Source organism: Ixodes scapularis, unplaced genomic scaffold (assembly GCF_016920785.2).
Source record: "Ixodes scapularis isolate PalLabHiFi unplaced genomic scaffold, ASM1692078v2 PGA_scaffold1__304_contigs__length_218370807, whole genome shotgun sequence".
Classification (NCBI taxonomy): domain Eukaryota; kingdom Metazoa; phylum Arthropoda; class Arachnida; order Ixodida; family Ixodidae; genus Ixodes; species Ixodes scapularis.
In genome coordinates, this window is record NW_024609846.1 from 132,904,499 (window position 1) to 132,930,858 (window position 26,360).

Genomic DNA, 26,360 nt, shown 5'->3' on the forward strand with positions numbered 1-26,360 from the left:
TGTGTCACTTTCGTTGCTTTGCTAGGTTTCTGCTGCTTTGCTGCTGGTCTCGCTTTTCAGTGCTGGCTTGTGTGCGTTTGAACGCACATTAACCAGAATTGAAATGTGAAAACCAGCCGCAAAGCAGCAGAAGCCTAGCAAAGCAACGCGCAAATCGGGCAAAAAAAAAAGCTACAATATATATATTTTTAACTCTAGGTGGCGCAAGCTACCGCCCATCCATCCAAACACAATGGCGCTGCCCTGCAGTTTCGGTTTTGGTTTCGCTGTGCCGCCATGTTGATTTTAGTACAGCCACCAGATACCAGGGGATTCAAATGGCGCTGCGGCCTCCCAGGGGTTTACAATTTGCGTTCCATGGGCGGTATAGGAAGTTGCACTCCTCTGTTTCAGTCCTCACGAGCCCTTCGTACGAGAGGAGGCTTACTCGTAACTTTCGTCGTGGGTGGCTCTGCCTGAAGGAGAGCGGTCTGCCCGAGAAGGTGAGCAGGGAGGGCTCTTGTCTTCGTCGGTTTGCTGCCGTGTGGTAGCATAACCTCTTCTCTGGTTCCGCAAGGGAGTTCCAGTGGGCGTAAGACGCCGTCAGGACCGTCAGGGCGTCGTACGTGGTGTTTCGGGCACTCCAGGAGGAGGAGCATGGTTAGTGTCTGCCCACTTGCCGCAAGCTGGGCATTCCGGGTAAGCGTCCCGAATACATCCGTGAACACTTGCCCCGCCGTGTTGGTGCCGCTCGTCGTTATCTTCCCTAAACTGCCTCGCTGCGACGACCGCCGTTCTACTCCGTGATCCATCCCGTCAATGTATTGCCGCATCTTGTTGAATCTTCACGGAGCCATTCCCTCTTGTTTTTGTGTTTCTGTGGTTGTTGTGCAGTGTCCGTGTCAAGATATATCCGGGATCACATCTTCCAAGTCCGCTATTTATATGGTAAGTGCATTGCAACCTACTTGTTGTCAACGATTGACTGTTCTTCTATGGGTACTTTTCCAGATTATCTATAGAATAAGGCAGTGTCCATTCTCTAGGCAGCTGGGAGAATAATTTCCCCGAAATTCTACTTCGCAATCTTCTCAGTTGTATAAAAGTTACGGCACCTCTTTACATTTCACAGATATCTTGCACGTTTGTACTTGTCTACGGCATAGGCTCTATGTAAAAAACTTCTATAAATTTGAAAACATAATTTTGTGTCTGTTGTCCTGCCTATTTGCAAACACCTGTGCGAGTACATTTTTATATGTGTTTCCTTCATATCATGAACAGCTTTATCAAGTTCGGGGTGTCTTAAATAAGTATCAATTATCCTACTTTCCAGACGGCAATCGGGGCGTCGAAAGATTTTACTTAAGAGGGAGCGCTCCTCCAAGCCCCATAGAGAATACACGCGATTTTCTGCCATTTTACGAAAATTCTCATTTAATAACCGTTACACCGATTTTTTCAAACGTTTTTGCTATAAAAAGATTGATTCTTCGTCCAACTATCCCACCGAGCATATTTTTCATAAAAAAATTTATTATATTTTATATTAAATCGTGAAATCGGTCGGAATTGGCTGTTTTGACATGTTTACGTTAGAACGCGTTTTTAAAAACCTGTGAATTTTTAACTACAAATGTGTCTGGTGGGATATCTGCGGAATTTAACACGGAATTCAATTATATTAAAATTATAGCTGTAAGTACATCCGTTCTTTAACTACATCGAAAAAATTCAACCAAGGTGTTGTGGCTTGTTTTCCTCGTTTGGACGGTCAAGACTAGTTCGACGAGCGCCGCGTGAGGGCGCCACCATTTCGCCACGCACGCTGCTCTGATTTTGTATTACTCCGCGCGCATGCGCTCTTCAGTAACGCGCTTGTGGTGGTCCAGAGACGTCAAGACCCGTCCAGGCAGAGTGGTTTTGTTTCTCGGGGTGGGATGTCAGGCGGATAGCTGTGCGTGTTTTCATAACTAGAAAGGCCGTCCTCGCAGCTATGGGTCCAAAGAGGTATAAATATGGCAAGCGAAAGGTCTCGAAGTCGCAAATAGAGTTTGCACGTAAGCGACCCTCTGCTGAAACTACGGATGGTGAGGTTTCAGGTGAGGTTGAGTCATTGTGTCGTCGCGCTGCGAGAACGAATTGACTCGGGGTGTTGAAGATGCCGCTTGGGAAGCCATGCAACAGGCCGGAGTGGAAGAAGCGAGGCGCGCGAAGGAATCTGGCGAGATCGATGCCGAAGGCTATCCGCTTGCTACCGTCGTTGCAGACTGTGCGTGATCAAAGCGATCGTACAGGCACAAGAACGACGCTCCTTCTGGTACGGTAAGTACTACATTTCTTCCTCTAAAAGGGGCGCGAATTTTGATCGTAGATATAATATACATTTCTTTAGAGTGCGTTCGAAAGAAATCCGAAGCATGTTTTTCTCGCCACGAAAATACATTAGTCTCTATCGCTAGGCTACATTTGGGCGGACGCTGAGCATTTGGCAATGCGTAGTTTATTTTTATGGTGAGATGACCGTAGTTAGAATCCCTCTCTGTTGTATGTGTATTTCTGTGAATGCAAGATTTGTTTCGGCAACTGGGGTGACGATTTCTCACGCAGCACTGGAAACAGTCTTGCTTTTTGTGTGCCTGTTTTAGTGACCGCTGTTTTATGTACAATACATTCCGAATATACGCGGTGCCATGCAGTCAGTTCGTCAGACGACGTTTTAGACAGCTCGTTTCTTCGAAGCTGCACTTTTTCAAGGATAAATCGTTCCATCGGAAATAGCCGGCGTTCGTTTCATCGATACACCTTGTGACGTTTCGTCTAGTTTTTCTATTATGTGCGTGCTCGCGCTTGCGAACGTAATTGCGCGTCCGTGTCTGCTTGCGTGTGCGCCTGCATGAGCGAGGATGCTTATGTGCGTGCCCCCCGTGCACATGCGTGTTTTCATGTTTGCGCGTGAGTATATATACCCGCGTATCTGTGTGCGTGTTATACGTGCATCTGCGTGCGTGTTTGCACGCGTGGGCGTTTGCCTGCTCATAAGTGCGCGTGCCTGTGCGAGTGCGCGCGTGCACGTGCGTGTGTAATTCGTGCGTACGTGTGCGCGGGTGTGCTTGTGCGTGTGTACGTGAATTTGCATCCGTGCCTGCGCGTGCATCCGCGTATCTGTGTTCGCGCATGCGTATGAGTGCCTAATTCGTGCGTGTTTGAGTGGGCGCATGCATACTTGGGCGTACGTGTGCCCAAGTACACACGTTGTCGGACTTGCGGGAAAGGTTCGAGAAGCTCGAACCTGGTCGAACTTGAACGTCGGCTGGTTCGCGACACCTTTAGTACTCACGTTGCGGACGGTTGGTGATTGGCCGCTGATAACTTCACCGTAACTTTTTGCTTTATGTTTAGGGCCATTTTTTATATTTCTATTCGTGCGATTGCAATCTTTTGCGATTAAACTCTCTGTACCCTTTCCTTGTGAGCTATGAAACGATCTTGAACGCGTCGAACAACAGCGACGCTTGCGTTCGTTCTCGGGGCTAGTAGGCAAGGAGGTTACAAGTATTTATATGACGTCAGACTGCCTTTTGATGCCGAGTCACAACACAGAAGTATGGCCACCGAAGGCAAAAGCAGTTATCCCATTGGCGAGTTTGCTTTGTCTTTCAATTTTCACAACTCTCCCGAATCAGTTTTGCTTTATCGTTTGGTGGTCATGTTTGTGGGCGATGACTCAGCACGTGACTAGACCCTATAACCGTTCATGGTGTTTTTCTTTGTTTTTATTTTTTAGATTGAACGATTCTGCTGCAGTGTGGAACGAACTACACGAAAGTGCTCAACCTTCTACGAAGTCTTCCGAGGAGCAGAACGTGTGGGGATCAGGACTATTGGAAGATATGTTCTCAAGTCATGAAAAACTGCCCGGTCGCCAATCATTACAAATTGTCTATGAAATACTATAAGAAACAATCAGTGTCGTGAAAAATTGTATAAAAATACTTTGTTGTGCAGTGCTGGTGGCTAGTTGTGATGAAGTAACGAAGGTATATGCCGGTAGTTTGTCATATATGTATTCGATTATGTATTTATTTTTAAAGTACCTAATATACAGTGTTGTTTTTACTTAACTGGAACGTGTTTTTCTTTTAAAAGAGGGGGAGGCATTTACCTTAGTGCCGTATTCACTGTGCCTTTAGGGGGCTCGGCGAACACTACATGGGAGATCATTGTAGCGATAAGCTGGGTGGGTAAATAACTAAAATCTGCTAATCAAGTTTCCCACGAGCGGGTTTATAGCTCGTATTGCAATTATATATTTAAAGTCATTAGACGGTAAATAAATTTGGACGTATTGCTAAAACCCAAAGGGATTTTAAGTACCTAGGTTTTCAGTTTTTTTATGGCCAAAACATAATTGGCTCGTTTGGCCACGGGAATCGCAGTACCGCTATTTCTGCATAGTTGAATAAAGCAATCACTCGCTAACACATCGTACAAAATAAATAGCGTGTTAATTGCAAACACAATGTTTATAGTGAGAAATAATATTCCGGAGCGCCTCTTGCGGCACAGATCATTTGATAGTGTTTTATCAATGCCATTTATGTAATACAGTATCGCGAGAAATATATTGTGTAATTAAAAAAATATTTATTATATATTGACAGTGCTACTGGCGAACTCTCCACGCCGGTCCACTTGTAAAGACGGATTTTGAAGTAATGTCTTGTGATTGTCTTTGTCGCCTCGTGTCCCATGTGTTTGTAGTTGACAAGTGTTTATTTGAATCCACGGTCAGTGCATTCAACCGTACGTTCAGTGCAGTTTCGCTTATTTTGCTCGAATTATTAAATTTGCATTTGTTTTAATTTTCTTCCCTTTAGTTGTGTCTGTGCGCCGCTGTTTTTACTCACATGAACACATATACAGGGTGATCCTCGAATCAGCCGGGACCCCTTCAACCGTCGCCGCGGACCACAATTTGAGAACCGCAGAACTAAGATGTGCTAAATATCTCGAGTTAATTCCGTGATTCGTCATGTTGCAACTGCTGTTTTAGAGACAATTAATATGGGCGGCTTTATCTTGGTAGTGTACTTTGAAACGAGTTTAAATTTATCCTACTCGGAATTCGTTTTATCGTTTGGAAGAGCAAGGCTGATGGATTTTTACGACTCGTTAGAGCATGAATGAACTGGCTTAGAAATAATTACTGAACAGTGAGAGCGTCTCGTGAATTGGACTATTGGGGAGCGGATCGAAATATAGGGGCCGCTTTGTCTAGATTGTTGTCCACACAGTTGGGTGTTTATTTTGAGAGCATACACGTTGGTTATGCTCTGCAAGAGCCAGATGGGCTCTGCAAGAGCCAGACGAAGATTAAACATTGCGACGGCGAGGACGCAAGCCCCGCGTCGCCGTACGTGACGACGGACGACGTTCTTTCCCACTAACAACGGCAGTGCATCTTCAAACCGAGAGTACTGCCATAGCCTCCTCTATACGGAGAAAGCCTGGCACATCGACGACGGAGCCATAGAGCGCGCGGCCGCAGGAAAAAGGAGAGGAGGAGCGCGCCGAACGGTGACCAATATGGTAGCGCAGAGCAGAAAGGGCAGACCTAGACAGCGAGCGCTTGGGTCGTGAGCGGCCGCTCCCCGAACCGCGCTTGTTTTTGTGTTTTCGTCGCCGTCGTTTTCCCACTCCGGGAGAAACGGGCGCGGCGATTCGAAAGGGCGCAGGGAGAAACGGGAAAGGGTGGACGTTGGGTTTCTCCTCTCCACGATAGCGACAAGAAAAGAGAAAAAAAAAAAAAGATTGTTTCTGCGTTTGGCCGCTCGCTCTTTTGTGGCGCTAGCGAACAAGGTTCTCTCCGCTCCTGTTTCTCCGCCCCTCCTTTCCCATTTACGGCAGCCGTCTTTTCACGCGACGCGCCAGGCTTTCTCCGTATAGAGGAGGCTATGGTACTGCGCGTGGTTGCCCGACCGATCCTCGCTTCAAACAACGTGCCCATTCGCGGAGCGAGTTTCTTGGCCGTTGCACGCACCTTACGATGGACCGGAACTGGAGCTACAAGTCGTAGCAGCCAATCCAGCGCATATGAACGTGCCACGCGCCTCGTGCTTCGTTGTGTCTGTCCTAAAGCTGACGTGACGCTCACGCGGCATTGGATTGGCTCCGATAGCTCGTAGGGTCCTCTGCGGTCCATCGTAAGGAGAAACGGAACATACCACGAACCCGGGGCAAAGGAGGGTCGACGAAGAGAGGTAACGAAGGGGGAAATAAATAAAAACAAAAACACGCAGAGAAAGAATGAGAGAGAGAGAGAGAGTGAGGAGACCCGTCCGCGCGCGTGGAAGACCTGCAGTTGTCTGCGCCCGCGTTTACCCGGCAGGCTTTTGCGGGTTGATTTTGCGGGGAGCAGGCGTTTTTTCTTTTTCTTTTTTGTCTCGCCACCGTTTATAGGGTGCCTTCGTACACATTCGCTTGTGCGGAGTGGCGACATCTCGGCGATTTCACTGCCCGACCTTTTTTTTTATTTATTTATTTTATTTTTTTGTTTATGCAGAGTATACGTGCTTTGGCATCTCTCGGTGCGAGCCCGCAATTTTGGCTATAGACGAGCGCGCGAAGACCGCCCTGTTTACAAACACGGTTTTTGCTTTGCCCACACCGGGTGTGGGCACTGCGGAATCGCAGCGTCTCGTTTTTGAAGAGAAGCCGCCTCTGCGTGGTGCGCCGTACTCAAGGCAGCGCCACCGCAGAGGGACGGCGTCGGAGCCGCGTGTCGGTGTATATACTTCGTTTCACGTCATGTGCGAGTGAAGTCAAAGCTAGAAGCGCGAGCCCAAGGCTCCGAGCGTGCCGGCTTCGCACGTGCGTACGTGCACCACAGGCGCTGTTACAAGCAGCATGCTCGCGCTTGTAGCGTTGGCTTCGCTCGCCCATAAGGTGAAACGAACTAGCCTTTTGATACCATATTCCCTCTAGAAGTTAATTTATAAACCGGGTGTTCTTTTTTTCTTTTTTTTCTTTCTTTCATTAAACTTTCAAGTTGTATGATAAAGCCTCAAAGGTAATACAATGTCTCTGTCAGTTACTTCAAAATATCTGTATTCCTTGGCAGAGTCCTGCCTTTTCCGTGCGGATACTTCGAAAGTCTGACTGATTATTGAATTCCTGTTGCCCACGAGGATAACAAAGGAATATGTGCAGAGAAAGACGCTTCTTTTGACGCTTACAAAAACAAAAAAGAAAAACGATTGCAAAACTTGTCCTCGGATCCCTGGAAAAGGTCAAGACCGCTCAAGATTTTACAACTGACAGCGGTCGAATTCGGAGTTATTCGGATAAATCCGAATTCGCGATAGTTTCACCGGCGAGTGTTTCACGGAGTTTATAGCATTTGTCCGAAAGTTAAAGTCCCTATCTACAACCTAGGTTAGGGCCCACCAGGTCCAATCACAGACCAGATATAGGTACGTGTGCATTAGCGTGCTTTTCTTATACGCGCGTCGAAGTAATGCATTACTTGACTGGCTCCCGATTGAACCTAACGGGCCGTGGCGTCGGCTGACGACCATCGCAGGACGAGACGAAATCATAGTGCTAAATTCTTCTCGTTGATAAGACTGAAGGATGTGAATGAAATGTACTGTACTTTTTGCTTGGTGGATGTTTTAATGATTTCGCGTACATAGAGCTGACTATCATGTCATGATTCGTGTGGCACCGAAATCCGGCTGGTGGATTGCTGAAATCATCACCTCATCAACCCTCCCGGAACCCGCTAGGAACCCACTTGCCAGTATTCGTTAGACCCACTGTGTCCGACCAAATCCGATCAACTGCCTCGCGCTTCGACACCAAGGCGGTTTTCGTTTGCAGCGTCTAGGCGATCTGAACCGATTATTTTATCTATACTTCAAATGGTGCAGGTGTCAACGATTTGCAGTGTTGTTCAAGATACTCAACAAAAGTATTTAAGACAAGATACTAAATACCCAAGTGAGAAAGTATTTAGAGTAGTATTCACAAGGCCAAGATTCCGAGACATTCGGGCTAGTTTCAAAACGTCCCACCACGCGGCGCTCAAAGACCAACCTGCAGAATATTTTTCAACCAGAAAAAAAGTTCCCCTCGCCACACTTCCCATTTCCTCCTCTCCCATAGTTAACTTGACGGCGGGGAGACTCCTTTTGTTGCTGCATCTCGAGGCCAGATAAGCTAAGCTAAGCGCATAATGGGCGATTTGCGGTGGGAGGCACAGCGACCCCTTTCCTCCGGCGATACCAGAGAAGCGCCCGAAACCGAACTCTCCTTTCTGCAGCATTTCAAAGCCTAGCCTCTCGGTTTTGTCTCTGAATTTTTGTTTTGTTTTGCGATAAGCATGCTTGGCTACTCCGAGCACTTGACTGCTTCTGCCGTCCATGTGAAGTGACCCAGGGCCATGTGAGGATGGGCATAGGCCAAGAGCCATCGTCCAAAAACCCTAGAGTTCGAAGGAACTACCGCATTTTCCGGACTATAGCCCGCACCCGGTGCATAGTCCGCAGGGAAATATTTTGCGTCAAAAATAGAAGTGTTTTCTTAGATAGTCCGCACCCGGTACACAATCGGCACCCAGTGCAAAGCCCGCACTTAGCACCTAGTCCGAACGTAAAAAGTATCATACTCAGCAGAACTTGACAAACGCCTACTGTATTAGGTCACGATGAAGCTGTATCGTACGTAAATCAACATTAGTATAGTCCGTTGCTCATAAAATCCTTCACGATTGTCATAGTGAAGGATCTAGAAAAATTAAATCATTGTATTGCCCGCACCTGTAGATATTCTGCATCGGGTGAATTTTCAACTTTTAAACTTGTATAGTCCGGAAAATACGGTACTACAGAGTGTATTGTGACCCTGGGTACTTGAAGAGAAAGCGGCGAGCCTTACAAAAAGTGTTTACGGGACGGGAACTCATGCCAGCGTGCGTACTCTAACATGTCCGGTGCTTTGACCCCAACCCACCTGGTGTTGCCTATATATGACACACGTTGAAATAAACAGTGCCGGGGGCTGTCAAACCGTTGTTTTTGTACTGAAATTTGACCGAAATTCCAAATATTGAGATCTGCAAAAATCCATAATACGAAACAGCCTTTTTTTTTTCAGGTTCCTTGCATTTTTATATTGCGTTTTGAGATCCTACTAGTGACCAGTGCCGCGTTTAGACGTCATATTGCACGTGGCCACACCGGTGACTTGAACTCACCCTTCCGTAAGCAAAAGTTTAAAGTACAAGTTCACCCGTCAAATTTTGGAAGTGTAATTACAATATTGCGTTAATTTTTCTCAACTCAATATCTTTTCTCGAAATGGTATATCACTTTAGTACAGTCGCCCTCTTGAGATTTCTAGGCGAGAGATGGCAAAAGCACTTTCCAAAACTAACTGTTTTACATTACCGATTCCTTTCTTAAAAATCACTAAAATTTAATTATATCACATTACAAATTACTGATTACTAAAACTATGGGCATTCTCTTCGTATTACATTTAATTTTTGCAGGTAGAGTTTGCTTGTCGATAATGAAATATCAGTCTGCTGTTGCAAACAGTGCAATGTAGGCGCAATATAATATATTACTGTCATGCCGCGAGCTTGTTCAGGAAGCCGCCGATGACAACGAGGTTTTACGATGAGCTAATAACTCCAAAGTATCTGAATTAGTGGTGTCGCCATGCTGTACTAGAGCGTAACATATGAGATGAGACCATAACCGTGCTCTCGCAAGCTCGTTTTTAATAAAAATGAAGATAATATTTTTTTCTTTAATTCTCTACTTGTGCTTGTAAGTTGCAACACAGCAAGAGCTACTCAAGTCTATTGTAATGTATCACTGATATCCGATAAGCTGAGGTGGCTTAACCTGTGCAGCATAAAATGCTTTGACGGAATCGTTTGTTTTTAGGATCACGCGTGAGGTGCGAGCTAACCTAACCTATACTTTCAGCCAAGAATAAAGGCTCCGAGCATTAATTGGAACGCGACGGAAGCACTTCGACTTTCCGGACTCTCGTGACTATATCTCGAATGACTTCTCTAATCAAGGTGAACACACGCACACATATACCGGAGGCACTGTTGAAGTTTCAGGGGCTCGGGTTTGCGTAGAGATTATCATTTGCGCCGATACCCGGTTTTCGCTTTGCTAAAATATTTCAACAACTGCCAGTCTTGAATGGGTCAACGAAAGAACTGATCGTTTTCACGTAGTTGGGTTAAAACTATGTGGTTAGGCTACTGTATGGGTGCACTACTAAAACCAATTATAATGACATCTAAAGCGACAATCACTTTCCTGTGTACTTTATCTTGTAAATAACACTTTTGCGATTGACAAGTACTTTTGCGCGCGTGCACCGTCGGCAAAAGTCGCACCATTAAATGATCTCCCTTATTTTTCTTTTCTTTTTTTCTGAGCGAGAAAAAAGGGGGAGGGGGATAGAAGGTTGTTGAGGGTAAAAAATGCTGGAGATATGTGCTCTGATTGTCATGATTGTGCATTTTTGATCACCTAACCTTTACAGCTCCCACATGAACGCGACGTCCCATGATGTCAACCGCAGAAACAGTTTGATCACTACTCGTACATCAGCCTCTGCGTTCGGCTTTCAGGTTATCGTGTACCTTCGTGCGTGTGTGCGTGCGTGTTACTTTGATATTTGTATCTGATGTTTGCGAGTGCATATTTCGTAATATTTTCTAGATATAGCGTTGAATTTTTTTTTTTTGTATATTCTTTCCGGAACGGTAAATCATCTAAAAATATTTTTTTTACTCGAGTTTATAACTGAAAATATTTACAACGCTTCAAACGTGCTTCAATGTGAAAAGTTCCCCAACTTCAGCGTGCAATTAAAAGAAAACTTCGTTTTTCTTTTTTTCTCGAGGAAAATATTTTACACTATATCGCGTGGTGTTCCATTAATATGTTGCATTATTTTGTCTCCATGCAAAATGCAGCGCTTCGAAATACACGAACTAGGCAACTTTGAAATTTTTACCCAATATTTGTGAGTTGTTATCTGGCAATGTCTTCAAGAAATAGCATTGAACTATTTCTAATATGTTCTTCCCAAGAGGGCCTATCACCTACATGAAAATCATTACACTCACTAATAACTGGACAAATTTACAGTGCGGCAAACAGCTCCCAGGGCCGAACTCGGTCCCAAGCAATAACAAAAGTTGCAAGTACGAAAAGAAAAACGGTACTGACATTTTCAGTGGCTTTTATTTCTACGCCACATAGTTTTATTGTGTCCAGAGTTTGCGAGCTCAGGCTGAACTCAAGCAGGATTTACCAATGAACCACTCTAAGCGATCCATTATTCGCAAACACAAAGCAGCGTAGTCTGTTACGATCCGCTCTACCTTAAAATGGACCGCAGCGGACGCTACGAGTCATCGGAGCTAAATCAGTTCTGAGTGTTTGACACGTGACATGCGCTGAGTGTGGAAACACGCGAAGCACGAGACCAAATGAAGCGCTCGCAGCGCTGCATTGGCTGCAACGACTTGCAGCGTCCGGTGTGGTCCATCCCTGGGTATACAGAACATAATCTTGTACCAAAGCAGTATATATGACTTCCCGGATCACCCCGAAGACATCTCCAAGCAGCTCACAAAAGTGTCATTGTATATTGTCAGAATGTTGAACCGGACAAAACCATTATCACGGAGTACCTTCCGCACAGGACAAGGCGAGGCGTTAAGTGCTCGTTCAAGCGTGGTGACAGCCAGTCCTTTGAAGACAGGATATAAAGCTACGACCCTCGTGAGCCAATCGGGGCATCGGAGAAAAGCACTTGACGATGTACCATTGAAACACGATCCTCCCACGGAGAGCTGTCTCGTGCGTCGCTCCTTTGCTCTGATTGGCCAACGGGGATCGTAGCTTTCGCCGTTTATCAAGTTATGCTGAAACGGAGATACACTCAGTCCGTGTAGCTTTTCTATCTGATCATTTTTTCTGTTCCACGTATTTTTAAAGTCCAATGTAACGGTTTGAGCGGAGAACGTAACGTGGCTTTTCGAACCTACTGGAGAATCCAGTGCATGTCTGTTATCTGTTTCAGCGGTCGTTTACTTACAAAAGCAAGCCGGGTGTTCCTGACAGAATAAAGTGCTCCTCGCCGACATTTACGATTCTGCCCCATTCCATAATCAGTTTAAGAAATAATCCAAATCCGAAAGCCCCGTTTCCATACCCCTGCCGCAAACCCCCGCGTTCTGTCACACATCTTCAAGATCCCCGGCTTTTAAAAACCAACGCCCGCTTAACAATTCTCCAAGCTTCTCCCCTTATATTGCTGTCAACGCGTTTCTTCCTACGCATTGTATAGATGATTAAGCAAGGGATAGAGTTGACAACGCGACCACAATTACTACTTTTGTGTACTTGTTTATCGAATGCGCTCTCGTGGCCCGAAGTCGTTATAGAGCGGAAGGTAAATACATTGCCAAAATAGTCTGTACATCTGTAACAAATAATTACTAATAATAAACAGAAACAAAGAAGCAGGTCACGGGCCACCGCAAAAACGTCACTGATGGCATTTCTAATCAAGTTAGGTCATTGATATTAGCAACCAACCAGATGAGGTGGTTTTATCCGTGGACTGAGCAAGGTAGGAAAGATGAACTCGTATTTCAAATTAATGATGGTGATTAGGTCCGGACACTTCATCGAAGGCCATCTCATCGAAGCCATTTCATCGAACGTTATTGAATCAAACGCCATTTCATCAAAGCCGTTTAATTTATTGCTTTAAAAAAGTATTTGGAGATCGTTTCTCGTTTTCGGAAACAGTTCCTTTTGCATCGAAGGAAAACTATATTCTATGCCATATTTTCAATTAAATGTCAGGACCAAGAAAAGAACTGCTTTTCTCCGGCAATATAATGGTAGTCGCATGAGGACAAGCACGCGTACACTATGCAGTGCTGACTACCCCGCGACAACCAGAAGGTTTCTGGCTCAGTGACTTGGTGTGCGCCGCCTATTTGTGTCACACTTGTGCTGCTAAGCTTGTCTAAAGTAGGGAACATCCAAGCTCACAATTGTTTTAAAGATGTCATTTACGCACGAGTAAACCAGAAAGTTTTAGATGAGGCGATGAAAGGGATAAAAAAAGGGTACAAATATTTTCGGACATTTCATTATGCACGTAGTTCGTAGCTCAGGCTCAAATCAATCACGATTTGCACAAGAGGCTGTCTGGTTTTCGAAGCTTTCTCCCAAGCCTCCCCGTTATTTACAGACTTGGGCTTGAAACATTGAACCCAAACGCAAGAAAGAACGTAGTGGAGCCTCCTCTCCCCCCCCCCCCCCCCCCCTTCCTTCCCCCTCGAGCGCCTCGATACCATGAGACATCGGAGGTGACTCAGTGCTGGGAAAAGTGACACGTGGCATTCGGATTTGGTGCAGCGATGCGCGCCAAAAAGCGAGAAGTCATATGCCACTCAGGGAGCCTTCATGTGCGCTTTGCTAATGAAACCCTCACAGCAGTGCATCGGCTGGAACAGCTTGTAGCGTCCGGATGTCCCACTTCCATCAAGCCCCACCTCAGCGACCCGAAGAAATTCCCCAAGCAGGCTCTAAAGCGACCCCCCCCCCCCCCCCCTTCTCCCCCCTCCATTGTGCGTTTCGAAAACCTTGAACGGGGCGATAACGTTATCACAGAGTTCCTGGTATACTGAACAAAGAAGAATGATAAGTGCACCCCCCCCCCCCCCCCGTCCTCGCTTTCAGCATGAATCACACACACCCCGTTCCAGTATTGCTTCTTTTTTTTATTTAATTTAATAGTTCCAAGCGCGGGAGGCATGGCATGTAAACGGTCCGTCAACGACCGCTCTTGTGAAAGTTTGCATAAGTTTTGTTTTTATATATTATTATGAAGCCGCCAGTCGCTGCAGTTATGGCTTAAATCTCTGATGAACCCGGATACTTGGCGTTTTACAAATTTAGAAAAATACAAGGAGAGTCAAAGGCTCTGTCTTTATTCGCAAGGTTGTTCGATTCTTCAGACTGGGGATCCGAACAATTCAGTGTAGGACGTTTCTGTGTAGGTCGTTTCGGTGCCGACATTTCGGAGCACGGACTTTTCGGTGCAAGGACTTTTTGCTGCATGGAGATTTTTGTGTAAATAGACGTTTGGAAGTTCAAATAGCTGAGCTTTCCAGCAGGCATTGTGGACATTTGAATGTTCAAATATTGTGGCGGCAGTGGCGCATAAAATATAATGGATGTAATTATCAAGATGTCTTATTTGACTATGTTTCCCCCCCCCCCCCCCCCATGAAAATATACGATACGTGTAATTAAGCAATTATTTGCCTGTGTGATCCAATGAGGACATGTTCATAAAAGACGTCAGGTACACGGATATTTCGGTGTAAACGGTCCGTCATTTCTGGCAATAGCATGCTTTAATATTCTAAAGGTTAGAATATACGTCTAGGACATCTTTATTAAGATTTGTCATAAATATGTCTGGATGATACGTATGTAACGTGCCTAAGCATAGGCATATGAAGTTATTCGCATGTGTGGCTTGATAATAATATATTCCGGAAAGAATGCCAGTTTCTAGCCCTCCCAAATACTATAACGCCCTCGTATTACAGGTGAGTCGTCGTATACGTAATAAAGTAAGTCTGAGGCCAGCTGCCTTCAAAAGAAATATAATCATGCACAAAGGGTAATGTGGACCCCTTTTATTTACAAAACGCTTGTGCTCACTGCTCTGTGACCTAATCGGCGTTGCTAGCAACGCTTCTGAGGAATCGTCGAGCATCATTGTAGTCCCTGATCCCGGCCTCCCAAAAGACGCTACACGGGGGTGCAAGTTTATTCATTGTGGTCGGAGGCGAGAAGACACATGCTCTAACGCCCGTGGGGCGCTGGTGTCTGCTAAAAAGTCGAGCAGAAAGAGAAGATGACATATTTTTATGAAGTTCGGGCAAACAATAATCGTAAAATAAGGACAAAAGCGACTCTTTGCGTCGCTTTGTGTTCCACGTTCATGCAACAAAAACTCCGCACACCGAATATTTCGAGCACCGAAATGTCCTGGACTCTTCAGACTGCTAGATGAAGCCTAAAACAAACCATTGTACTATACATGGGCTGCACCTACGCCACAAAAGGACGTCGCACGCCAGTGTCGACCATGATGGTGGTTGAGACGACCGTGATTTGCAACAGAGCTATGGAAGACGGTGGTGCGTTGGGCTGCCGCAAGCGCTCGCGCAACAAAAAAGAAGCGGAAACTACACGGCCAGCTTCTACCGTACTCCGGCGATCGCAACATCGGTGTGCACTGCGACGGAGATGCTGTCCAGAAAAAGAAGGCACGAATGGCATACAGAGGCGGCTCAGGACAGACGTCGATGATGCGGCCACTCATTATTGAGTTTGCGGGGCGCATTTATTTGTTAGTGGTGTGTGACGCACTTTCATAACGTGTTTGTGAATGCTGTCAGGGCCAATGCGACACCGACGCGCTAAAGTTAGTGGCCCCAGTGATGACTTTCCACTACACCATAAGTTTGTGTGGTAGAGAAAAACAGTCTAGCGAGGTGCACCTTGTGTTGTTGAGCAGCGCTTCGCAAACTTGGAACTCAAAAAATGTGGTTATGGTTGAGTGTGAAGTCACTTCCTAATGTACACAACTTCACCATTCGAAATAACATTCAATCTCGGCTCCTGCACCCAGCCGATCGTCAAGTGGTTATGTGTGCTTTAAAGTGTTTGCGTACAATAAAGCTTCTTTTTCGGACAAGGTAATCAATCTCGTGACATGCGCTCTACTGGTCATGCGCTCTTGTGACGTGCACTCTAATGGCAAGCGCGCTCCTATCGCAGCGCTCTCGAGTCGCGCGTTCTAACGTCGGCGCTCTAGTTACACTGAACTAGAATATAGGGGCAATGGAAAAAGTGTCGGCGGCGTCCCATCGGCCGTGTGAAGCCAGAAGTGCAGACTGTGCAGACTGCCGCGAGTGGCGCTGTTGTCGAAATCCGGAGGACATGGCTACTGTAACACGGGATATGGCGTCGCGTACGTTTGGAGAGCGATAACTAAATAAATTCTGGGCCGCTTCAAAAGCACTCGGGCATACGTGTCATAGACCTAGAGGAGATTCCTTATAATGAATTACAGACTGCTGAGCGTCGCCATTGATGGTACAATTGACGGCGCGTATGCCCGAATTTGTGGGAAACGCCCCCTTTTTGGCTGATTTTGGCGTCTGAGGCAACCTTTGGAGAGCGATAACTAAATAAATTCTGGGCCGCTTCAAAAGCACTCGGGCATACGTGTCATAGACCTAGAGGAGATTCCTCATAATGAATTATAGACTGCTAAGCGTCGCGATTGATGGTACAATTGACGGCGCGTATGCCCAAATTTGTGAGAAACGCCCCCTTTTTGGCTGATTTTGGCGTCTGAGGCAACCTTTGGAGAGCGATAACTAAATAAATTCTGGGCCGCTTCAAAAGCACTCGGGCATACGTGTCATAGACCTAGAGGAGATTCCTCATAATGAATTACAGAGTGCTGAGCGTCGCCATTGATGGTACAATTGACGGCGCGTATGCCCGAATTTGTGGGAAACGCCCCCTTTTTGGCTGATTTTGGCGTCTGAGGCAACCTTTGGAGAGCGATAACTAAATAAATTCTGGGCCGCTTCAAGAGCACTTGGGCATACGTGTCATAGACCTAGAGGAGATTCCTCATAATGAATTACAGACTGCTGAGCGTCGCCATTGATGGTACAATTAACGGCGCGTATGCCCGAATTTGTGGGAAACGCCCCCTTTTTGGCTGATTTTGGCGTCTGAGGCAACCTTTGGAGAGCGATAACTAAATAAATTCTGGGCCGCTTCAAAAGCACTCGGGCATACGTGTCATAGACCTAGAGGAGATTCCTCATAATGAATTACAGACTGCTGAGCGTCGCCATTGATGGTACAATTGACGGCGCGTATGCCCGAATTTGTGGGAAACGCCCCCTTTTTGGCTGATTTTGGCGTCTGAGGCAACCTTTGGAGAGCGATAACTAAATAAATTCTGGGCCGCTTCAAAAGCACTCGGGCATACGTGTCATAGACCTAGAGGAGATTCCTTATAATGAATTACAGGCTGCTGAGCGTCGCCATTGATGGTACAATTGACGGCGCGTATGCCCGAATTTGTGGGAAACGCCCCCTTTTTGGCTGATTTTGGCGTCTGAGGCAACCTTTGGAGAGCGATAACTAAATAAATTCTGGGCCGCTTCAAAAGCACTCGGGCATACGTGTCATAGACCTAGAGGAGATTCCTTATAATGAATTACAGACTGCTGAGCGTCGCCATTGATGGTACAATTGACGGCGCGTATGCCCGAATTTGTGGGAAACGCCCCCTTTTTGGCTGATTTTGGCGTCTGAGGCAACCTTTGGAGAGCGATAACTAAATAAATTCTGGGCCGCTTCAAAAGCACTCGGGCATACGTGTCATAGACCTAGAGGAGATTCCTCATAATGAATTACAGACTGCTGAGCGTCGCCATTGATGGTACAATTGACGGCGCGTATGCCCGAATTTGTGGGAAACGCCCCCTTTTTGGCTGATTTTGGCGTCTGAGGCAAGCTTTGGAGAGCGATAACTATATAAATTCTGGGCCGCTTCAAAAGCACTCGGGCATACGTGTCATAGACCTAGAGGAGATGCCTCATAATGAATTACAGACTGCTGAGCGTCGCCATTGATGGTACAATTGACGGCGCGTATGCCCGAATTTGTGGGAAACGCCCCCTTTTTGGCTGATTTTGGCGTCTGAGGCAAGCTTTGGAGAGCGATAACTAAATAAATTCTGGGCCGCTTCAAAAGCACTCGGGCATACGTGTCATAGACCTAGAGGAGATTCCTCATGATGAATTACAGACTGCTGAGCGTCGCCATTGATGGTACAATTGACGGCGCGTATGCCCGAATTTGTGGGAAACGCCCCCTTTTTGGCTGATTTTGGCGTCTGAGGCAACCTTTGGAGAGCGATAACTAAATAAATTCTGGGCCGCTTCAAAAGCACTCGGGCATACGTGTCATAGACCTAGAGGAGATTCCTGATAATGAATTACAGGCTGCTGAGCGTCGCCATTGATGGTACAATTGACGGCGCGTATGCCCAAATTTGTGGGAAACGCCCCCTTTTTGGCTGATTTTGGCGTCTGAGGCAAGCTTTGGAGAGCGATAACTATATAAATTCTGGGCCGCTTCAAAAGCACTCGGGCATACGTGTCATAGACCTAGAGGAGATTCCTCATAATGAATTACAGACTGCTGAGCGTCGCCATTGATGGTACAATTGACGGCGCGTATGCCCGAATTTGTGGGAAACGCCCCCTTTTTGGCTGATTTTGGCGTCTGAGGCAACCTTTGGAGAGCGATAACTAAATAAATTCTGGGCCGCTTCAAAAGCACTCGGGCATACGTGTCATAGACCTAGAGGAGATGCCTCATAATGAATTACAGACTGCTGAGCGTCGCCATTGATGGTACAATTGACGGCGCGTATGCCCGAATTTGTGGGAAACGCCCCCTTTTTGGCTGATTTTGTCGTCTGAGGCAAGCTTTGGAGAGCGATAACTATATAAATTCTGGGCCGCTTCAAAAGCACTCGGGCATACGTGTCATAGACCTAGAGGAGATGCCTCATAATGAATTACAGACTGGTGAGCGTCGTCATTGATGGTACAATTGACGGCGCGTATGCCCGAATTTGTGGGAAACGCCCCCTTTTTGGCTGATTTTGGCGTCTGAGGCAACCTTTGGAGAGCGATAACTAAATAAATTCTGGGCCGCTTCAAAAGCACTCGGGCATACGTGTCATAGACCTAGAGGAGATTCCTCATAATGAATTACAGACTGCTGAGCGTCGCCATTGATGGTACAATTGACGGCGCGTATGCCCGAATTTGTGGGAAACGCCCCCTTTTTGGCTGATTTTGGCGTCTGAGGCAACCTTTGGAGAGCGATAACTAAATAAATTCTGGGCCGCTTCAAAAGCACTCGGGCATACGTGTCATAGACCTAGAGGAGATTCCTTATAATGAATTACAGGCTGCTGAGCGTCGCCATTGATGGTACAATTGACGGCGCGTATGCCCGAATTTGTGGGAAACGCCCCCTTTTTGGCTGATTTTGGCGTCTGAGGCAACCTTTGGAGAGCGATAACTAAATAAATTCTGGGCCGCTTTAAAAGCACTCGGGCATGCGTGTCATAGACCTAGAGGAGATTCCTTATAATGAATTACAGACTGCTGAGCGTCGCCATTGATGGTACAATTGACGGAGCGTATGCCCGAATTTGTGGGAAACGTCCCCTTTTTGGCTGATTTTGGCGTCTGAGGCAAACTTTGGAGAGCGATAAGTAAATAAATTCTGGGCCGCTTCAAAAGCACTCGGGCATACGTGTCATAGACCTAGAGGAGATTCCTCATAATGAATTACAGACTGCTGAGCGTCGCCATTGATGGTACAATTGACGGCGCGTATGCCCGAATTTGTGGGAAACGCCCCCTTTTTGGCTGATTTTGGCGTCTGAGGCAACCTTTGAAGAGCGATAACTAAATAAATTCTGGGCCGCTTCAAAAGCACTCGGGCATATGCGTCGCAGAACTAGAGGAGATGCATTATTATGGCTTATAGAGTGATGAGTGTCGCCATTGATGGTACAATTGGCGGCGCGTATGCCAAATTTCTGGGACACGCCCCTTTTTTGCCTGATTTTGACGTCTGAGGTTGTGATGACTTAAGAGATACTGGGCCGTTTCAAAAGCTCTTGGGTCGCACGCGCCGCAAACCTACATAAGATTGATTAATTAGCAGTAACAGCGTGCTAAATGTCGCCATAAATGGTACTCTTCATGTCGCGTTGGCCAAAATGTCTGGACCACGCCCACTCATTTTGGCATTTTTATTTTTAATACCATTCTTGGGGGGGGGGGGGGGAAGTGGAATAGCTGGTGAAATGAAATTTGGACACTTTGTAAAATATAGTTCGGATCAAAAAACGTTTTGACTCTTTAATTATTCAGCGCTTTAAGTATAATGTATTTGAACTAATTACGCGATGAGAACAAAAAAAGAAAAGAAAAAAACCTGCATTCAGGTTCTGTGTTTATCAATTAAGAAAATATTCAGTGTAGTTGCCGTTTTGTTATACATTACATATGTTGCTAAAAAATGTATTTAGGAACGCAACAACGTCACTGAATCCTCGAGTCTCATCACCAACTGCGGATTCCTTTTGGTATTTAAAGTCCTGGGGAACCACTTTAAATTTAAGTAATTTGAAAATAAAAAAGGTTTCCATGGAGCTAGAGACATTGGCTATATATATAGCAAAATGCAACTAAATTGATGGTGTGGTTCTCTTAGGGTTTGCATTGAATGTTGAAAAGACGTATGATTTTTCTGCGGTCGCCATAGGAACCAATGAGTAAAAGTTTGGTTGCATTTTGGCCAGACTTAATATAAACCCAGGACCACGAAATTTCTCGTGGGGGTTGAGGGCAGCGAATTAAAACGTGACAATAAAGTGCAAAGGGATTGAGTGATTAGTTTTCTTTGTATAAAAAAAGATCGCTTTGCTCCATTGAGTTACGGGCGCCGGCGCAACGGCGGCCGATAGATGGCGTAAGTAGTGGCGGCGCTCGCCTGTCCGAGAATCTTGGGGTTGAGTTACTTTTGCGCCAAACTATTTTGAGTAAAGTGCAAATACTTTGAAAAATAATTGAATTACTTTCGAAGATACTTTATAAGCGCGCGACGAGCTGAAGTTATTACAACTAAATAAAAAATGGGGGCATCTTGATTATATTAACTTAGCTGAAACGCATATCGTTCGATGACCTCCTAGTGTACACCTCATTTGTCCCCCTAGACACGTGCAAAGGAGAAAGAAAGAACATTTAGTCTTAGTACTTCCCCTTTGGGGACAAACTTCTTCGTACGCCGGAAAAGGTATTTGAGATACTGAGTAGAAGATACTAAGCAATGTAGTTAAGATAGAGTGCTAATTACTCTCAATCGAATGTATCTTCAAGACACCAAAATACCGACAAAAGTATCTTAATTACAGTATCTTGAGTAGAGTATTTGAGATACGTAGAAGCCTTGCTATTTGCTTGTTTCAAGCGAACCTCCTGCCGTCATATTGCTGGCGACACAGGAGAAAAGGGGTTTACCCGCCCTCTTGTTCAACATACCATAAAATACGCAGTATAATTACGAAATATTTACATATATCTTTACTGACATGCGTATGTACATATACAGAAAGCTGGTGCACAACTGCTGAGGAAACGCACTGGTCGACACTTTTCAATATTTTAAAGATAAAGGTAAAACAAATAAACAGTGGGCGACACCAGTCCAAAATGTATACCTCGGTAAAAAAAGTTCCCGTGTGTCTGTGTTTCCCCAAAGCAATTCGAGAGCCAGTTCTGTAAGCTACGGAGGATGCTCGGCGAATGGCGAAGCCATTGATGTGTCTAGACTGAAAAATAGTCGCCGAGGGGACACTCAGAGGCATGACACGGCTGTTGTCTGTCCGTCATAAAGACATCGTTTTTAGAGCGAAACAATAATTCGGATTCGCCATTCGCCGAGCTTCCCCTGCAGATTACAGAGATTGATCCTCTACTCTAGGAAAAGTAGACGCGCAGGAAGTTGTGCGAGGAAAGAAAAAAGGTAGCGAGTGGCGAATATTTGTGATTGCGTGTGCCGGAAAAATATAAAAAGAACCTGAACAATACTTAAAAATTAAAAATCTCGACCAGCCAGCAGACTTCACTGAGGCCTGCATTTTCATTTTCGGAAATTTCGACAAACTCCAGTCGTGTGGCTTTAGCCCCATAACTTTTGCAACTGTGAATCCGTGGGCGTCAATCAACGCCAGGCCGCTTCGTCATCCATAGCCCAAAAGCGAAGTTCACGGCGCCCACCAGGATACCAGCCAAGGTCGCTGTACCGGGGCCACCCGATACGTGATACTTGTCCGCCGCCAGCAGGCCTTTTTTCGTCTTTTTTCTCTCGGTCGAGGCAGGGCCGGCATTTGGAGTGGGCGACCTATGCAGTTGCACCGGGCGCCATTCATAGAGGGGCGCCGAAAGGGCCGCCAGGTCATGCAGGGCTCAAACCTCGAGGGGATAAAATCAAAAACAAAAAACGACCGCATCGCCGTTTGGCATTTCGGCCGCAAAACCAACGACTAAGTTCTTGTTATAATTGGCGTCCATCAACCCGCAGCCACCTGCGAATGTTGTTTTACTATAGAGAACCTCTTCCCCCGGTGAGAATCAAAGCGTCATTGAATGAGTCATGAACGACTGGGCAAGCGGTCACCTCCGCACAGCTCTCAAATTACGAGCGGAGCAAAACCTGACTGGCAAAAAGCGATGGAGCCAGCATGCCGCACTCTTAGCGCAACTTACTAAACGGTGGCGCCAAACCCATCGGCGAGCAAATCAGTGTGTCGGAGCGAGTCACGGGACAAAATAGTATTGGAACGGAGTTTTGCTCTTAGTTATCACGTGCTTCGCTCAGAGTCTCTGATTGGCTCGCAGAAAACGTAGGCTTCACCCTTTGCCAAGTTATTCTGAGCCGAAGAATGACTTCGCTCAGTAGGTCTGACCGGGGGTAAAATGAACCCGATTCCTCCCGACATTCGAGCTGCGCTTTCGGCAACGCTCGCTGTGGAGTCTCTAGCAGTAAGCTGAACGAACCAATGCCCCCTCAGCATCCGGTGAGTCTCTGTGCCCAGAGGCGTCAACCTAACTGAAAATAATATGTGTAAAGAACTTTGGATCCGCAGCTCTTTCTTTTTTTGTGTGTAAGCGACCAGCGACGACTACGGACTTCCAATGCCGATCAGTGTTGCCAACTCAAAATTCAGAAACTCGCCACAAAAATCCCGAAAACCGCGAAAAACATAAATTTATAATGTTGCGCAAGAATGGCCGCATCACAGCAGGCAAACCTGGTGTCCGACATGAAGCTCTAACTCTTGCAGTTCAGTTTCTCGTTTACATTGTTGTGTGGTACGACATTCTTTTTACAAGTTAATGTTGTAAGCGAAAACATGCAATGCAAAACGAAGGACATCGTAGCAACCACCCAGCTGATGAAAGCATGCAGCGATTGCATCGACAATTATCGCGATGTCGGGTACGAAACTGCAACTGGCAACTGCGAACGGTCTTCCCGAGAGCATGGGTATTGACAGTGCGACGAAACCGGCCCCTCGACTGCGGCGGAAAAAGCGCCAGTTCTGTTATGAGTGCCAGGACGAGGTTGATGATATCGAGACAAAATTCAAGCGAGAGTTCTTCTACGAGATGATTCACACCGTGAGATGTCGATTGAATAACGCTTCACGCGGATGGAGCAGCACGTGAGCTTCTGGGGGTTCCTTTACGGCCTCACCCGACTTCCCGACAAAGCGGAACGTCTTAAACTTTGCCAATACCTTGACCATGCACTCAGAGTCTGAGACACCTAGAAAGTGCAGACATCGACGGTACAGATCTCTGCGAGGAGCTGATCTAACTATGCAGCCTGCTGCCCACTGGATGCAGTGCTCGCCAGGACGTTTTCCAGTTCATTCCAGACAACCATCTATGTGACAAATTCCCTCATACGTGGATGTCATTGAGGATCCTCCTCCCTTTGCCAATGTCAATGGCCACCGCTGAGAGGAGTTTCTAAAATTAAAGCTTATTAAGACATACCTAAGATCAACCATGGCAGATGACAGGATATCGTCATTGGCAATTTCGTCCATTGAAAACAAGATAGCGTCTAGCCTGGATATGTCGCAAGACGTAGCCCAATTTGCGTTGTTGAAGGCTCGGAAGGTTGCCTTCTACGGCATCGACAAACGGTCGCGGCAAAGCCATTTCACTTGGCTGCTCCCGAAGATTGCGCCTTTCATCTTCGTCCGGACCTCAATGAAATGTTCTAAACCTCACTTCTCTGTATGCCAGGGTCGAACGCTAGAGCACGTCTTTTGAAAGCAATACACCACAAGTATTTTTTACGGAACGTGCAGATGGTCTTCACCGGAAAAGAAAATTGTGGGGGAGCGGTTATTTGTACGTATTTTACTTGTTTTGATGTCTAGCATTCAACAATGCTGCGGAATGAACACCGTGAAAACTAACACCAAACAAAAACTAACCCAAAACAAACAAAAGAGCCAAAACCCGTGCAAACTCCGCGCGAGATCTTTCCTTCTGTTTTTACTTTGCGCACGCGACCCAACGCTGCCCGGTGCCGCCAGCTCCCTGCAGACGGACTTTGCGGGCACTGAAAGTGAAGGGAAACGAAACGAGACAGACGCGCCCGTCTCCAACCGAGAAAAAGGAGGCAGGAAACTTTGAAGTTGAAGTTGAGCGCAGACGTCTCTGTCGAAGAGCGGGCCCCGGACGGACGAGTTCACGCGAAGTTGGAGGGGAGGAAGGCGAAAGCAAATTCGCGCAACCTGCCAATCGCGGCATTTGCACCCGCAAATGAATGGGCTTGCCAACTTACAGACTAGCAAGACTTCACACCCAGTGAACCGAGCAAGTTAACCAGTTGATAAAAAAAAGTGAAATATACAAAGTAAAATATTTTGCTCCGCGAAAGCGGTCGGTTTTGTACTAACAGCGACAAAGCGCATTTACTACGGCTGATCGAACGCCTTTATATCGAGGCTCATTTTAGCGAAAAGGGTACGGTTTATCGAAGCACGGTTTAGCGAGAGGTGTACGTTTTATCGAGGCCTCCGTTTGAGAACTGTTGTTTGTAGCGGCGGCAAGCTAGGCTTCCAATCAGACCGCGCTTGGCGCGCGCGCCCCTCACTGTCGCTGGGGGAAAATTTAATATAATCTCAAGCTTGAGCGTGCACTACCAATAGTTCACCGCCAAGGGTTCGGCAATCTAGGCTAATGAATCGGGGGGATATCGGAAACGGCTCGCCGGCTGCCGCTATTTTCTCTAAACTGCGATTGGATGAACTGATATCGATAAAACGGCGTTCGCTAAAAGGAGCTCTTCTAAACCGCATGCCTCCGCGACAAAACGGTAATCCGCGGAGGTAAGAGCGACGTTGAAATGCGCACATCTCTGTCCATTTGGGCTGTTGGCGTTTCATGTCATTGCCAATGGGCGACGCAGCGCAGGTAATGCTAACTGCCCCGTGCCGCGCGCTTTTTTTTTTTTTTTTTCATTTCTTTCCGATTTTTTGAGGTGTGCGTGTGCTGCTTGTGTTGCTTGAAAAGTATGCCAATTATTGAGATTCTAAAAGCAAACGTCTCGCAAGATGAGGTAATCGGATAACACTGACATTATGTCAATGTGATAACCTTTATCTCCCTAGGTTTACCCCAGAAATTCCCAAAACGTCCTAGTACTTACACAAGATAATGACTTCGGAAGGCATTTTAGGTATGCTTTGCAACTTTTTCTTTTACTTTACGAGCCACCTTGCGGATGTTAGTTTGGAACAATACAGGGGCGTGAACTCCAAAACGCCAAGTGATCAAGCGACAAATGCCTAACGTATAAATGCCGAAAAAGATATAAAAGTATGTCGTGCTAAAAAAAAAAAACTCGTTTGTTTAAAGGTAACTTAAATCGATACATGGGGATTTAATTACCCATGTGTAATTTGTTCGGGAAATTCATAATCTCGCGAAGAGAGTTTGTGCAATAAGAATTGTGTTTTTTTTTTTTTTTTTTTTTATTTCCGCAGTTCTATATTGTAGCTCATCATCATGTATGTCAGCATAAATGACATTCACCAACCAAAACAAAATCACCCTTTATTCCAACACATTGCTACATGTTAAAAAAAAAAAAAAAAAAAAATATATATATATATATATATATATATATATATATATATATATATATATATATTTAGATCTCGAAAACAATTATAGCAAACAACGAAGACAATATTTATTTTATTTAATCTACGCGCTTCGATATGCTTTGCACAATGGGGAAGGGGCATATGCTAGAGGGTGTTCTCAGATAAGAACGGCCGACCATATCCGGTGACCATTTTTAATTTTGACTAGAAAAATGTATCTTGCTGTCTCAATGCCCAGGAAAACGGAACCGGTCGTTGTTTTGTTGGTTTCTTTTCTTTTTTGTTTTTTTTGTTTGTGTGTGTGTGTGGGGGGGGGGAAGTGGGAGAGGAGTTGCCTTCAAAAAAAAAAAAAAGTCAGAAACACCTGCTCAATCTGAAGCGTTGTTTGCGGATTTCAAAACATTGGCATTTCAGGGAACTT